General features: G+C 46.0%; 1 protein-coding gene across 6 annotated transcripts in view; it reads right to left on the bottom strand.

The window, feature by feature from the left end:
* Nucleotides 1–14,399, bottom strand: part of Lrrc8d (leucine rich repeat containing 8 VRAC subunit D) — a 114,053-nt gene that overhangs the window by 75,197 nt on the left and 24,457 nt on the right. For all 6 annotated transcript variants that reach the window (XM_076937837.1, XM_076937841.1, XM_076937840.1 and 3 more), the window contains one exon: nt 12,403–12,547. The gene's annotated coding sequence lies outside the window, so the exon portion shown is untranslated. The remainder of the gene's footprint in view (nt 1–12,402; nt 12,548–14,399) is intronic.

A 14,399-nucleotide genomic window follows, 5' to 3' on the forward strand; every position in this document is an offset into this window, starting at 1 on the left:
TTCTGGCTCTCGAAGCCTAGGGAAAGATTAGAGGCTTACTTGTAAAAAGAGTGTCCTAGCACCTCGGTAGCTTGTTAAGTAATTACAATAATCTCTGCAGCCACTTAACCTGACCCGGGTTCACCTTGTAATGTCAGCCACACCTCGGGGCTTTAGGGGGTCAGCCCCATTCTCAACAGAGATGGCTCCAGATCGAACCGAGTCACACAGAGGAACAGACAACAGCCACAGCTTCTCCCTCTGGTCCGGCTCCTTCCCCGGCCGTGACCTCTCCCCCACTGATGCCCAGGACCACAAACAAGTCACCACCCCACCTGATCTCATGTGGTCAACCCCCTAAAGACACGTGCCCAGGAGCTACTGTGTACAATGGCTTGTCTTGATCCGAGCCATTAATTTTGTTTTGGGCTTTTTTGTTTGTTTGTTTGTTTTGTTTTTCGAGTCAGGGTTTCTCTGTGTAGCCCTGGCTGTCCTGGAACTCACTCTGTAGACCAGGCTGGCGTTGAACTCAGAAAACCACCTGCCTCTGCCTCCCAAGTGCTGGGATTAAAGGCGTGTGCCACCACTGCCTGGCCCGAGCCATTAATTTTTGTTTAAAGCTGCACAAGTCTCCCTGGAGTCCTGAGAGCTACAGGAGATTCGAGAAGACATAGATTTTAATTTCCTCCATTACCAGACAGGGAAACTGAAGCCCATGAGGTGAATGATTTCCCTGTATCTGGCACCCCAATCCCTTAACACTCAGTCTTCAGCTCCCCACTTCCTCAGCTTCCTTTTCTCCACATCCTTAAGCTTCCTCCTGTCACCAACTCAACACTCAGGCAAGGCCACGACGGGGACCTAGTCAGAAGTGTGCAATGTTACTACAACACTCTGTCAACCAAGAGAACAAACTTTGCAGTCAGTGGCTACTGCTCATCAGAAAAATCAACAGGATGCTCAAAGAATGTGCAACTTGGGGTGTGCAAGATGGCCACCAAGCCTGAAGACCTCAGCTGCAAACACACATGAAGGAAAAGGAGAACTAGTTCCCTCAAGTTGTCCCCCGACCTCCACAGTGTGCCCAACAGACACATAATAAATAAGTGTAATAAAACAAATGTCTGTCTCAAAGACCCTAATGGCAACCTTGACTCCCTGACTAATAATCTCCCAGCAACAGGAGTAAATTTCTCAGCGCCCTCCCTACCTATACGCACCCACCTGCCCACTCACCCATGTTCACATGGAGTTCTCGTCCTGTCTCAAGAAGAACTGCCCGACCCCACCATGAATATTCTTTTTTTTTTTTTTTTTTTTTTTAAATATGGTCTAATGACATTTTACATACAAACAATGAGAATTTTCTTTCTTTTTAAAAGATTATTTATATGAGTACACTGTACCAGAAGGGGACATCGGATTCCATTACAGATGGTTGTGAGCCACCATGTGGTTGCTGGGAATTGAACTCAGGACCTCTGGAAGAGCAGTCAGTGCTCTTAACTGGTGAGCTATCTCTCCAGTCCACATGACTATTCTTGAACATGCCGTCCCCTGCCCCTAGACTCCCGAGTGTGCCCTCTGTGCCCTCCTCGCCCTTCTCCACTCCATGTTTTCTCAAACTTCTTCTGTAAATTATTCCCTTTCCTACCTTTAATCAGTTTCCAAGGAATCCACCATAAGGGTTAATCATCCACACCTTTAATCCAGCACTCAGGAGGAAGAGGCAGATGTATCACTGCGAGTTAGAGCCAGCCTGGTTTACACATGGAGTTCTAATAGTGCCAGAAATGCATAGTGAGCTCCTGCCTCAAAACAAAACAATACAAAAACAAACAACAACAAAAACCAAAAAGGGAAAAAAATGTCAATCACATCACGTGCTTCACAAACAGGATGTGTGTGTACATACGGTCAACCTCCTGCCCCTCCACCCCATCTGATTCTCAGACCCTCTTCTCTTCCCTTGACGGGATCTAAGCACCGACTGAATCCAGCCACCTCTGTTCTCCTCACTGATAAGGCTCCATGTTCCCTTCATGGCAGCTGCTCCCTACCTAGCGACTTGGCTCTCTCCCATGTATGAAAAGAACGGCAGCAATAATTCTTCCACAGAGGTGACTGGAAGGATTAGGTGACTAACTTCCTTTCTGTTTGCTCACTCTGTCTTTGATCCATTGGCCATGCCTGGAGGATGTCAATTACATCCATGGCTATGCTGATCTGATCCAGCCATGTGCGCCCGGCCTTGTCTTCACATTCCTCCTGGGCCCGTAGTTCTTAGTGCTTTACGGACATCCTAGCTTCACTTCAGACTCGAAGGACCAAACCTGTCCCTTGGAGTTCCATCCTTACTAAGGACAGCTCAGTGGCAACGCCCAACCAGGAAGCTCTCCTCCCCTTTGCTGATCTTTTTTTCCTTCCTTCCTTCCCTTCTACTTTCTACCTAACCAGACCCCGTTATTCCCCCTAAATATCTCTCTTTTCTGTTCTGTCACTTCACCTGCCAAGCACACGCTCTTGGCTGGATCACTGCAAACCACGGAATTTCTGTGTCTAGCCCCCACACCTAAGAAAGAAAATCTAGTTTCTTTAAGTCCTGAGATCGAACAATCCTGTTAGGATAAAGCCCATACTTCCAGGATGGCCTGGAGCACTCTGCATGGGAGCTGAATGGAGGGGCCTCCACTGTTCCTCCACATTCCTGTCGCCCATCCCAGCTACCCTGCCTGTGTCACCGTCACACTGGCTTCTCCGTCTCTAATCCATGGCTGCAGCTTCTGTCACAACAGCTTTTTCCTCCTCAGCTTGGTAACTAATGTTCACACCAAAAGCCAGGAATTCTTTTCCTCACAAACGGGAAGACAAAAAATTGGCTTCTTCGCGTCCTGCTCTTTGTCACCCCGTGTATCCTAGACACGAGTCTTAAATGCTCAAGTTCTGATTAGTGCCACATTGTCTACCTTGTGAGCTGAACTTCAGACAGTGGCGCTTCTGTGCCTGTCCTGGGTCCAGGCGTTTGCCCATTCTCCAGTGCCCACTCCAAACTTAACACAAGAACCAGGAAGGCAGACGGGGACCTGACACTTCCGCAGTTTGGAGCTTGGCAAATATGGTAGATAATGACAGGGGAGATTTTAGCAGGAAAGGGAGACCTGATGGCTGCTGAGCGTAGCACAGAAGAACCCGGATAGAAAAATGGACCGTTGATCAAGTCATCCATAAGCGGTAAGTCACACAGGGGCAGAGCCTGCTGAAAGCATGGGAGTGAGGAGAGCAAATCAGCAGAGATCGAGTTTATCTGTCGAAGTAGGTTCTGAAGGCGGGACAGTCACCTAATTTCATCAGACTTAATACATGCTTAGCGATTATCAGTAATTAAGTAAAAATCAAGCTCTCCCTTATTGGAACTCTCTTTTGTTACCTTAAGAACTAAACTACAGACAGCTGGGCAGTGGTGGCGCATGCCTTTAATCCCAGCACCTGGGAGGCAGAGGCAGGCGGATTTCTGAGTTCAAGGCCAGCTTGGTCTACAGAGTGAGTTCCAGGACAGCCAGGGCTACACGGTGAGATCCCATCTCAAACAAACAAACAAAACAAAACCCCATGGTTTATCAGCCATGTGATCCTAAAGCAGACAGGAAAGGACACAACCATCTTTGAACTGCAATACCCTGCCCCCAAGTATTCACCGAGACCAGATTTACTTACTCAGGGATCTCGTTTATTTATAATAAAAATCCGAGCAACATACATTTATTTTGCCCAGAAACACAAAAGCCTACTTAGTATAACATAATGCAGCACTCAATAAAATGACACAATGTCGTACTCAGTGTAATAGAAGTTGCAGAAATGAGACCCTGTGCACTGAGAATGCACTGGAGCAGGGGAAAGACGGAGTAGAACAAATTGAAACTGATGCTGTTTCCCCGGTAATAAAGAGACATCTATAATTAACGGGCTTTCAAAGGTATGCACCCAAGTATTACCACATCATACCTCATAAAACATTCAAAACCACCTAAGCTCACAAGCGCACATAGAGCACTGAAGAAGAAAGAGAAACCTCTAACCAAAGACACCATCGCCCTGCAATGAGGACCAGAGTAAAGAAAGCCACTCTGGAAGCAGGCAAGCAGAAACACAAAGAGGCTAAAAGCAAGTTGCCTTCAAGTGAGAACTACATGTTCCACATCAGTAGGCACATCTAGAAAATGTATTTATGTGTATAAAGAATTAAAACGGCAGCTGTGGCCACAGCTTAATTGGTATAGTGTCTGCCTAGCATGTACGAAGCCCTGGGTTTCATCCTCAGCATTGCATGGGCCAGGCGTGGTGGAACACGTCTGCAATCCCAGCACTCAGGAAGTGGAGACAGAATTACAAGTCCAGATTTATCATTGGCTACAAGCTAGAGGCCAGCTAAGGATACAGCAGAGCCTGTCACAAGTAAAATATAATAAAACAAAAGACTTAAGACATACAAACAAGGGCAAGAAAAGTCAGCTGTAAAATAATCTCACAGCTGGGTATAATAATTCAGCGGTAGACGGCTTGCTATCACACGGGAAACTCTAGGTCTGATCCTCAGCATCACAAAAATCTAAAATAACAAACGTAAACCATTTGTGAACTTCTTACCTTACATTAATATGTCAATTGCGTAAATGAGATTAAGTTACAGAAATGTACTTGAAGATGAAACAGTGTATCAGAGGCCCAGGAACACACAAGGAAGTCACCAGAACAGACCCCACCACAGCCACAGTACCAGAACTGCAGATGCTGGATTAGATGACATAGTGAAGGAAATTATTCCAAATATGACCCTTTAAAAGTATCAAAACGGGGGTCTGGAGAGATGGCTCAGCAGTAAAGAGCACTAGCTTCCAGAGGTCCCAAGTTCAATTCCCAGCAACCACGTAGCAGCTTACAACCATCTGTAATGGAACCCAGTGCCCTCTTTTGGTGTGTCTGAACATAGTTACGGTGTACTCACATGTACAATATAAGTAAATAAATCTTTTTTAAAAAGTATCAAAATGTGTTCATGCTAAACTGGGCTGGATGACATCACCTGTAAGCCTAGCACTCCAAGGCTGTGGGCAGGAGGATCATACTCAGTTACATATTAAGTTTACGGCTACCCTGAGTTATTCGTTCATTCTTTCACTTATTTAGAGACAGGGTTTCTCTTGGCTTTGTCTGTGTGTGTGTATCTGTCTGTCTCTGTGTTTGTGTCTGTGTGTGTGGCATGTATGTGTGGTGTGTGTCTATGTATGTATGTCTGTGTGTGTGTGTATCTGTGTCTGTGTATGTGTGTCTCCCCATAACCTTGGCTATCCTGTAACTCATTCAGTAGACCACGCTGGCCCAAATTCAGGAGATCCACCTGGTTCTGAATCTTTATCCCAAGTGCTGGGATAAAGGGCATGTGCCACCATACCTAAGCCCCTGTATGTGTGCATACATGTCTGCATGTGTACATACGCATGCGCGTGCACACACACACACACACACACACAAAAGGAGGGAGGGAAATAATAAAAGTATAAATCCTACTTAGAGCTTGTAGAGTTTGGATTTAGTTCTTTTGAGTCAGGGTCTTCCCACATAGCCCAGGCTAGCCTTGAACTTGCCTCTGGCCTCCAGAGACACCTTTTCATTACTGGGTGAGATTTTTTCCTCTCTGTTGTACATTAAATTGGTGATGCGCAAAATCGTGGCTTCGGTTTCCAGGTTAACTTTTAAATAAATCTAAAAGTAAGTTGCCGAAGGATGAGACTCCAGAATATTCCATATAAGTAGATACAGTTTTAGAAAGTCATGAGACATGTGCACGTACCTATTCACAGATACAAACACATTTTTAAAGACAGTAACATATTTTTGAAAAGCAACAAAGCATTAATTCATGGAACATATCAGATATTCTATAAAAATTCTTTCAAGGAAAGGGGAGAGTCAACAGAAAAAAGGAGAGATGCCAAAGACTGAAAAGATCCTCAGGGAAGGCAATCAATTATTAAAGAAATCTCGACTTCAACAGTGATCCCCAAAAGCAAAAGTTAAACGGTAAGGGCCAATTAGAACCTACCCACTTAGTAACCACAGGAAATCTGTTAGTGAGGTAAGTCATAATGGTTCCTAGACATAAAATCACTGCATTCTCCCGACATGGAAGGAGAAGAAAACCTATCCAGAGCAATGAATGGCACCAACAGGGAGGGGCCAGTGAAGGAGGCTGTGGCCAGGAGAAAATGCTCACACACACTTGCGTGAAAACTTAAAAGGCCACCTAAGACACTGCGTTATGTCAGGCATGGTGGCGTAAGCCTATAATCCCAGCATTCAGGAGGCAGGTGGATCTCTGTGAGTCCAGGCCAGCCCAACGAGCACAGCAAACGGGACCATTCCCCCCAAAAACCAAGTCATTATGGGACACTGGTGAAGATCAGAACTTGACATTTTATACAATCCCTAATGACATTAGCACAAGCACGTCCTGTAACCCAGTAAGAATGCTTGTGCACAACTGTTTACAAAACTCACAGGGCTGGAGAGACACCTCAGCTCTGAAGAGTGGCACTGGCAGGTACAATCAATCACAGGTAACGCCAGGGCATCTCACATGCTCGCCCAGACATGAACATAGATAAAAATAATAACAAGTCTTCTGAAAAATGAAGCCAATAACTCTATACACCTAGGCTCCTTAGAGAAAAGACACACACACACACACACACACACACACACACACACACAGGAAAAGGGGGAGGAAATAATAAAAGTATAAATCCTACTTAGAGGTGAAAGAGTTTGGATTTAGTTCTTTTGAGAAAAGAGAGATGCATCTTTGAAAACCAAAAATATTTACAAAAATGCTGATTCCCCCACATCTGTGTTTTCAACATTTGTACAATCTCCAAGGCTTGAACTTAAACTTCACTGAAATGGCAAGTCAGACTAGACAAACCATGATCATTGTTCTCTACAGGTTGGTGTAAAAAGAGAGAGAGTCGTAGGCAGAGACCGGAGTGCTTTAGGACTGAGATCTGCACAAATCCTGAACAAGCCAGGCTTTCTCTATATAAAAGTCGAAATCTATTCCTGCCTCAATTTCTTTTCATAAAAGAATTATTATTACCCAGAATGCATAGTAAGAGAACCGTAGATCATCCACACAAGTATCTAGAAAGTATATGAGATACTAAAAAGGACACACACACATACACACACAGACACACACCAAACACACATTACACACATGCATACACACAGACACCCACCACACATACACACCACACACACACAGACACACACCACACATACATACCACACAGAGAGACACACATAGACACACACCACACATACATGCCACACACACAGACACAAACACAGAGACAGACAGATACACACACACAGACATAGACACACACACAGACACCAAGGTCTCAGTATATACTCTAAGCTAGCCTCCAATTCTCACTCATGCCTGGCCTAACACATGTTTTCCTTTTTAACTAGATAAAGAGCTTCGGGGACTAACCCTAGTACTGCACAGAATTGTTCTAACAATTGGAATGACAGCCTGAGAGGCTGATTCAATTGAATGTCTACATTTTCCGTACAGCAAAGCACAGATAACTAATAGGTTCTTTTCCTCATGCTTATCAGACACTGTAAAGGTTAAAGGTGAGACGCTCTTGGCCTGTGGGAAATGAAGACAGGCTGGTATGGAGGCTGCAGCAGCTAAGACAGTGGTAACTCTGCAGCTGGTGTCTGAATCCTGGAAGATGCAAGGAACAGATGCTCATGGCTTAGGCTGGGGGTGTCTAAGAAAACAACCCTTTACCTATGACTGACTAACTAAGATCTCAAAGCTGACCACAAAAAACAATTAGCCTGGAAACAAGATCAGATCCAAAGACAGGATGTCACACATTACTAATCTACTGTATAACAGAGGAAAAATCCCACTGAGGAATCTTTACAGTCTGATGACAATGTACCATGGAAGTTGACTGCTTCACTCAGTCTGGAGCAGGCTTGCTTTGGTGTTGAACTGGATTAAGGTCCTGAGAGAATCCCCATGCCTAAATCCCTGACCCATTCTCAGAAGTACGAAGACAGACAACCTAGTCATTACTCCACATGTACTTGAGGAATATTAAGTAACGTAGTCACCACACAAGACAAAAATCATCTCTAAAGAAGGCAAGACCTCTGAAATCTATTAGTAAGTAAAAGCATCCTCATTTTTTAAAAGCTGAGAACTGATAGAATACAATGTCTGACAGAGACAGTATTTTTACTTTATCCACAGGAAGGTTAAAGATTAAAGGGCTGAAACAATGAAAACCTTAGCTTACGCTGACCTCCACTGCAAACCCAGCTCCTGACCACTAACTTCTCCTTGGCATTTAACATCAAAGCTGCTCACCCTTCAGTCTTAGCCTCTCTTCTGGAAGAGACAAACCCACTGCTCAGACAAGTCCTCAGTGCAGACAGAAATGGCAGCCTGTGGCATTTAAGAAAACCTGCATGTATTAATTCATCGTTCCCTAAGAAAAGAACAAAAACAAAAACTTTTCCCCCTTTTCCTCTTCTTCTGCCCTTCCTACCATCTCCCTAACATTTTGACAAAGTAGTACATGGTCGGGATTTTAGACCACTAAAAACACTAAACACTAAAAAGAAAACTAGTGTTTTATGTATCATGTCCCAAAAAAAATGTACAACAACTTTTAATTAATATCTTGGAATGCCACAAGTTTAAGTAATGCAAAGATAATAAAATACGCTTATTTCCATGTAAAAAACTTTGGTTTTGAAACTGAGTTTCCTGTATCCCAGGTTGGCTTCAAACTCACTGTGTAGCTTAGGCAGTCTGTCTCTCCCGAAGGCTGCAATTCTAAGCATGCATCCACATACAATCTACACAGAGCTGGATCAAACCTATGACTTTGTGCACAGTATACAAGCACTCTATCAACTAAGCTACACCCTAGCCCCCATCTCAGGACCATTACAAAAATATTTCAAGTGTTAATGTAAAGGTAGATGAGCTTGTCCTTGTGTCCTGTGTGGACTTCTCAGCACTTAGGAGCGTAGGGGAGGAACGTACACCCCGGGTGTGAACTGATTACATCCTGAGATACAAACCAGAGTCTTTTGTACTGATTGATTGATTGACTGACTGACTGACTGATTGATTGATTTTCCAAGACAGGGTTTCTCTGTGCAACTGCCCTGGCTATCCTGGAACAGATAAAGATCTGCCTGCACAACCCAGATATAAATTGATTACACCCTGAGATACAAACTACAGAGTCCTTTCATCTGTCTGTCTGTCTGTCTGTCTGTCTATTTTCCAAGATAAAGTTTCTCTGTGCAACTGCCCTGAAATTCATAGAGATCTGCCTGCACACCCCAAGTATAAACTGAATACATCCTGATATACAAACCAGAGTCCTTTTGTTTGCTTATACCCATCCACCCACCCATTTTCTAAGATAAGATTTCTCTGTGCAATTGCCCTGGCTGTCCTGGAACTCACAGAGATCCTCCTGCCCCTGCCTTCCAAGTACTGGGATAAAAGGCACATGCCACTGTGACCAGCTGAGAGGGTTCTCTTTAATACTGAAAGCTTGTGAAGTACTGACCTAACTCCATGAAAGGACACGTGCTCACTTGACATCTGATTTGAGATGCTGCAGATTAAAACATGCCATAAGAATTTTGGCAGAACATAAATCATATTCATCTAAACTCAACTAAACCTGGTGACAGACAAAGGAAGAGGCTTAGTCAAGCTCTTGGCCAAGTCTGAACAGAGGAAGAAAGATCAGAACTGGGGAGTGGGGAGGACCTGATCCTGTGTGCTGGTCCTTGTTAGAACCAGGGGGCACCTGATCTTGTGTGCTGGTCCATCTGGTCCTGTGTGCCAGTCCTTTTCTGACCAGCAAAGGCCTACCTGATTTAGCACTGCCATCTCGTATTGAGGCTGCAAGTTCCCAGACTAGCATCAAACAGTCAAGAGCCACAGATCCTAGACCCTTGTCTGAGTCCCAGCATCTCCATTTACAGAGGCTGACAACCTTCTTATCGGCCTTACTCTCCATAAATGGACTCTTTCACTCACTATCACCAGGACCAACTGGTTATACGTAAGATACAGAAAGCAGTCCTGCAGACAGAGAAGAATGCCCAGGGCTGTATTCTTTCCAAGTTCACACTTTCCTGAGGTGGGAATATACCCTGCTCCAGCAGAGGGTCAGAAGGTCAGAAAAGCCAGTCTACTGTATCTTAAAGCAGAGTGACAGATAGACGCCAAAGTCCTCAAGCAATTAATAAATCCAAGGGCAGAGCATAGTCCTGAAATATGAATAATAATATGGCCACACGGATCGTTCAGAGGTGGTTTCTGTGTGTGTGGAATCAAGTGTAATTGAGTGGATCTTGACCACGAGGTCCTGAGTTCAAACCTCAGCAGAACTAAGAAAAGGAGAGAAAGAGGTGGGGACTTATTAGATGACTTGATTTTATTCTTGGGGAGGATCTGGAAAAAGAGGCATAAATACAGATGATATGCACTTAACTTCAAACCTACATCAAGGCCTGTCTATCTAGTAAGGAGGAAATAACTGCTCAATCCAATCAAAGTACCTTGGCTACTGCTATTATATTATACCAACTTAAGGTGTTCAAAATACCTAATTTAAAGATATCAATGTTTTGAGACTAGCTAAATGGCCAAGCCTGGCCATTCAAGTTGATCCCCAGGACTCACATGGTAGAAAAAGAGAAGTGAATCCTGCAACTCCTTCTCGGACCTCTGAATGTGTGCTACGCCATGTGTGAACCCACGAATGTACACACAGGATAAATAAATGTAATAGAGATAATTTAATAAATGAATACTCGGAAGAATCTCTGAAACAAGGAGACTCTATCACTGAAATCATCTCCAGACTGCCAATTTGAAAAAGATGGAGCAGACTTATTGACCCATCTGAGAGTTTTCTCTTAAAGCAAAATTAAGTATGCAAAAAATATTATTTCACGGTGACATTAGGATGATATTGTTAGACTCAGTATGGAGTTGCAAGCCTTTGCTCCCACCATTTGGAAAGCAGGCAATTCTTAGCTCCAGACCAGTGGGTGCTACCTGGTTAAGACCCCAGTCCCTGCCCCACCCCAAAAGGGATGCCTGCCACTGAGGGGCATGGACTTAAATCAGTAATCAGCTTGCCTCTGAGAAAGCACAGCATCCAACAAGAGGAAGGGCTGGAGTATGTACAGAAAAAGTCTCTCCTTCTGGCAGAGTCTCCCTCTTTTCCCTCCTGTCACTTGCTCACACCTCAGTCTCCAAAAGAAGCAAGAAGTTGTTGCCGACTTCTCCACGGCTCAGACATTTAGCTTGTCATAACAACCATCCCAAACAGAGTCTTCTCAGCCAAAGTGGTTCCCTAGCGAGATGGCCATCTCCAGAGAATAAATAAAGGCAGTCAAATACATGGCCAGGCCTTTCCCTACTGAGGGAGAAGTCTAAGTCTGCAGAGAGAAGCATCCTTGGGGGGGGGGGGGGGCGGGGGAGTCTACACCATGAACCCACCTGTTCCTGCGCATTTATTCCCCTCCTACTAACATCTGGAACCAAGCAAGGAATGGTTAAGAAATTATGTCTACCTGGTGAGTCTCAGAAAAGTCATCACTATTTTAGTTTGGTGACAACTGGACTTTAATAAATTTAAAATGTCTGGCTCATATTTATAGAGTACCATGTTTCCACACAGTGAACCACAGCAGCGTTCACCAGCCAGACACCAGACTAAACACCTCAGAACTCACTGCTGTCGCTCACTCGTGGTCCCTACCTTTCTGATGTGTATCTGCACTACCAATCCCCTCAGATTGTGATAGCCTGGCTCTACAAGCAAGCAACCCAGCTCCTCAGCTCCTCAGCCTAGCTGTCAAGCCTTTCACGTGCTTAGCCCAGAGCTCATCTGCTTCCTCCTTCCCTTTCCACTTTCACCCTCACACCAACTTCAGCAACTCCCAACAGTCTCGAGCTTCCCGCAGCAGCAGCGGTATTTAGACAGCCTCAGGCCAAGGAGCGAGGAACAAAGAGCAGCTGCTCCGGGCAGCAGCTGGAGAGGGTGGTGAGGGCAGCTAGGGACTCCAGGAGGCGGCCCAGACAGTCCCAGGGCAGCCCAGGCTGGAGAGCACAAGTCTAGGGGAACACCCGGAGGTCCCCAAAACGGACTGCCAGAACCTTCTTGCCCTATCCCATACACCTGGGCGGCAGCGACAAAGTGGCGGAGACTCCTGGAGGAGGACATGGTGGCAGGCACAGGGGATCAAGAGAGTCCCCGCGAGCAATGACCCCCCTCCTTCCCACCCCGGCCCGCGCACCTGGACCAGGTGGCCACCCTGCTTCCTCAGGGCGCTCTCGAGGACTCGGCTGCGGGCAGGCTCCGGGGGCTGGAACCGCTACGACGCGAGACTTCACTCCTCCATCCTGGGAGCAGGCAGCACGTTGCAGTCAGCAGTGCACTTCCTGTTTCAAAGACAGCGAGAGAGTGTGTTGGCAGAGGGGCCGCGGAGCAGCCGCGGATGGAGCGAGCAAGGGGCAGCGGCTCGCACACGCACAGCACAAGCAGCCGTCCAGCCCGCGATCGCACGCCCGGGCCCGCGGCCACCGGCTCGCTTGCCCCTGCTCGGCCTCCCCCTGCCGGCCGCGGGTCCAGCCCCAGCTGCAGGACGCACCTCCCGGTGCGGACTTCACGCTCAGGCTCCCTGGGGTAGGCAGCCGGCACTTGGCCTTCGCCTCCCTCCGCCTCCCAAGAGAAGAATCACCTCAGGGAAGGTATAAAGACCGAGCCTTGCCAAGGGAGAGGAGGCTGCGAGTATGCAAATCTGGGAAGTTAGCAGCCACATCCCAGCAGATCCACGCGCAGCAGGGAGCTTCAGGATAGGAAATTACTTGTCCTGTGCCTTGCTGACTCAAAAGAGAAGCGTGTGCACAGCTACCGCAATAGAGCTGTCACGAAATGGGGGGGTGTGGGGAGGTAACCCCTGCAAATATTCTGAGTTCCTCCTAGGGTCTCTCCATTCAGATCAAGCAGATCACCTGCACACTTACCAGCAATCCCCCCCACCCTGGGAACATAACCCTCAACTTTCTTTCCATGTGATTATGAATCACAGAAAAGTTATTAAGTTCTGAGATGATGTTCAATTTGGTCAAACTTCGACTTAATTTCCCTTTTTTGCTTTTTCCCCCCAATGTATTTATGGCGGGGGTTGGGGAGGAGTGGGTGGCGCATGCGGACCAGGGTATTCATGTGGTGGTCAGAAGACAACTTCCTGGAGTCAGTTCTGTCCTTCGATCTCATGGGTCCTGGGGCTCTAACTTAAGTGGTCAACTTTGATGGAAGTGCCTGCTCAGGCAGACGCCGATTTAAAAGGAATTTCAAAGTAGTAAACTAAGGCGCACGTGGAGGGGTGGGGGGGTGGGGCACGCAGCGGGAGATGACTGGGCAGTAAAGGCACTTGTCACCAAGCAGAGGACTTACAAGATGGAAGGAGGGAGAGCCAATTCCCACACTCTGTCCTCTGACCTCCGTGACTGCAGATGCACACAGATGCCCACAGACATGTAAATAAACGACTGTATTTTTTTAATTTGTAATAAAGGAAACAGGTGGCTCAAAATGTACCAAAGACAAGATCTCAACAGCTCCAGAAGTTGGCCAGAGTTTGCACCCTGCCTGCCCCAGCCCCAACCCCTGGAATTATTTATCAGGCAACATGCATACAACAGATGACTCCTCGTGGCATCAACCTGTTGGTTTAATTAAGTTGCTCTTGTTTCCAAACCCAAAATAGAACAGAAACAACAAACTATGATTATTCCATATATAGATATAGACACACACACACACACACACACACATATATATATATTTTGGTTTTTTTTTTTCTGACAGTAGGAAGAAACTGCTGCAAATTTAGGTCCTACTAAGTGATAGCGGCTCATCCCGCTCCTGCTAGGTCTTAGCATTTCCCAACAGCTCTATAAAAACCTTGCTCCCATATTCCCAGATGAGGAAACAGGGTCAAGAAGTTAAGTAACTGGCCTGATGTCTCAGCCATCGAGTGGTCCACTGGAAAGCTGGATACAGGTTTTTGCTAAGTGTAAAATCTGGGTCATTTCCTCTATGTTCTGAATTCTTAAGACAATAGTGTGTTCTAGGGGAGAAGTCAAGGCCAGAGACCATCTGGGAGCCATCCCTTGTCTCAGAATGATCCTGTAATTTACAGGCTCCCACAGTGGAGGAGATACGGTTTTTCACCCAGCTGATTTTGCAAGGACCTAGATTACTGAAGGAAGGGGGACAACACACACG

The sequence above is a fragment of the Arvicanthis niloticus genome, chromosome 7 (genome assembly GCF_011762505.2).
Source record: "Arvicanthis niloticus isolate mArvNil1 chromosome 7, mArvNil1.pat.X, whole genome shotgun sequence".
NCBI classification, from domain to species: Eukaryota; Metazoa; Chordata; class Mammalia; order Rodentia; family Muridae; genus Arvicanthis; species Arvicanthis niloticus.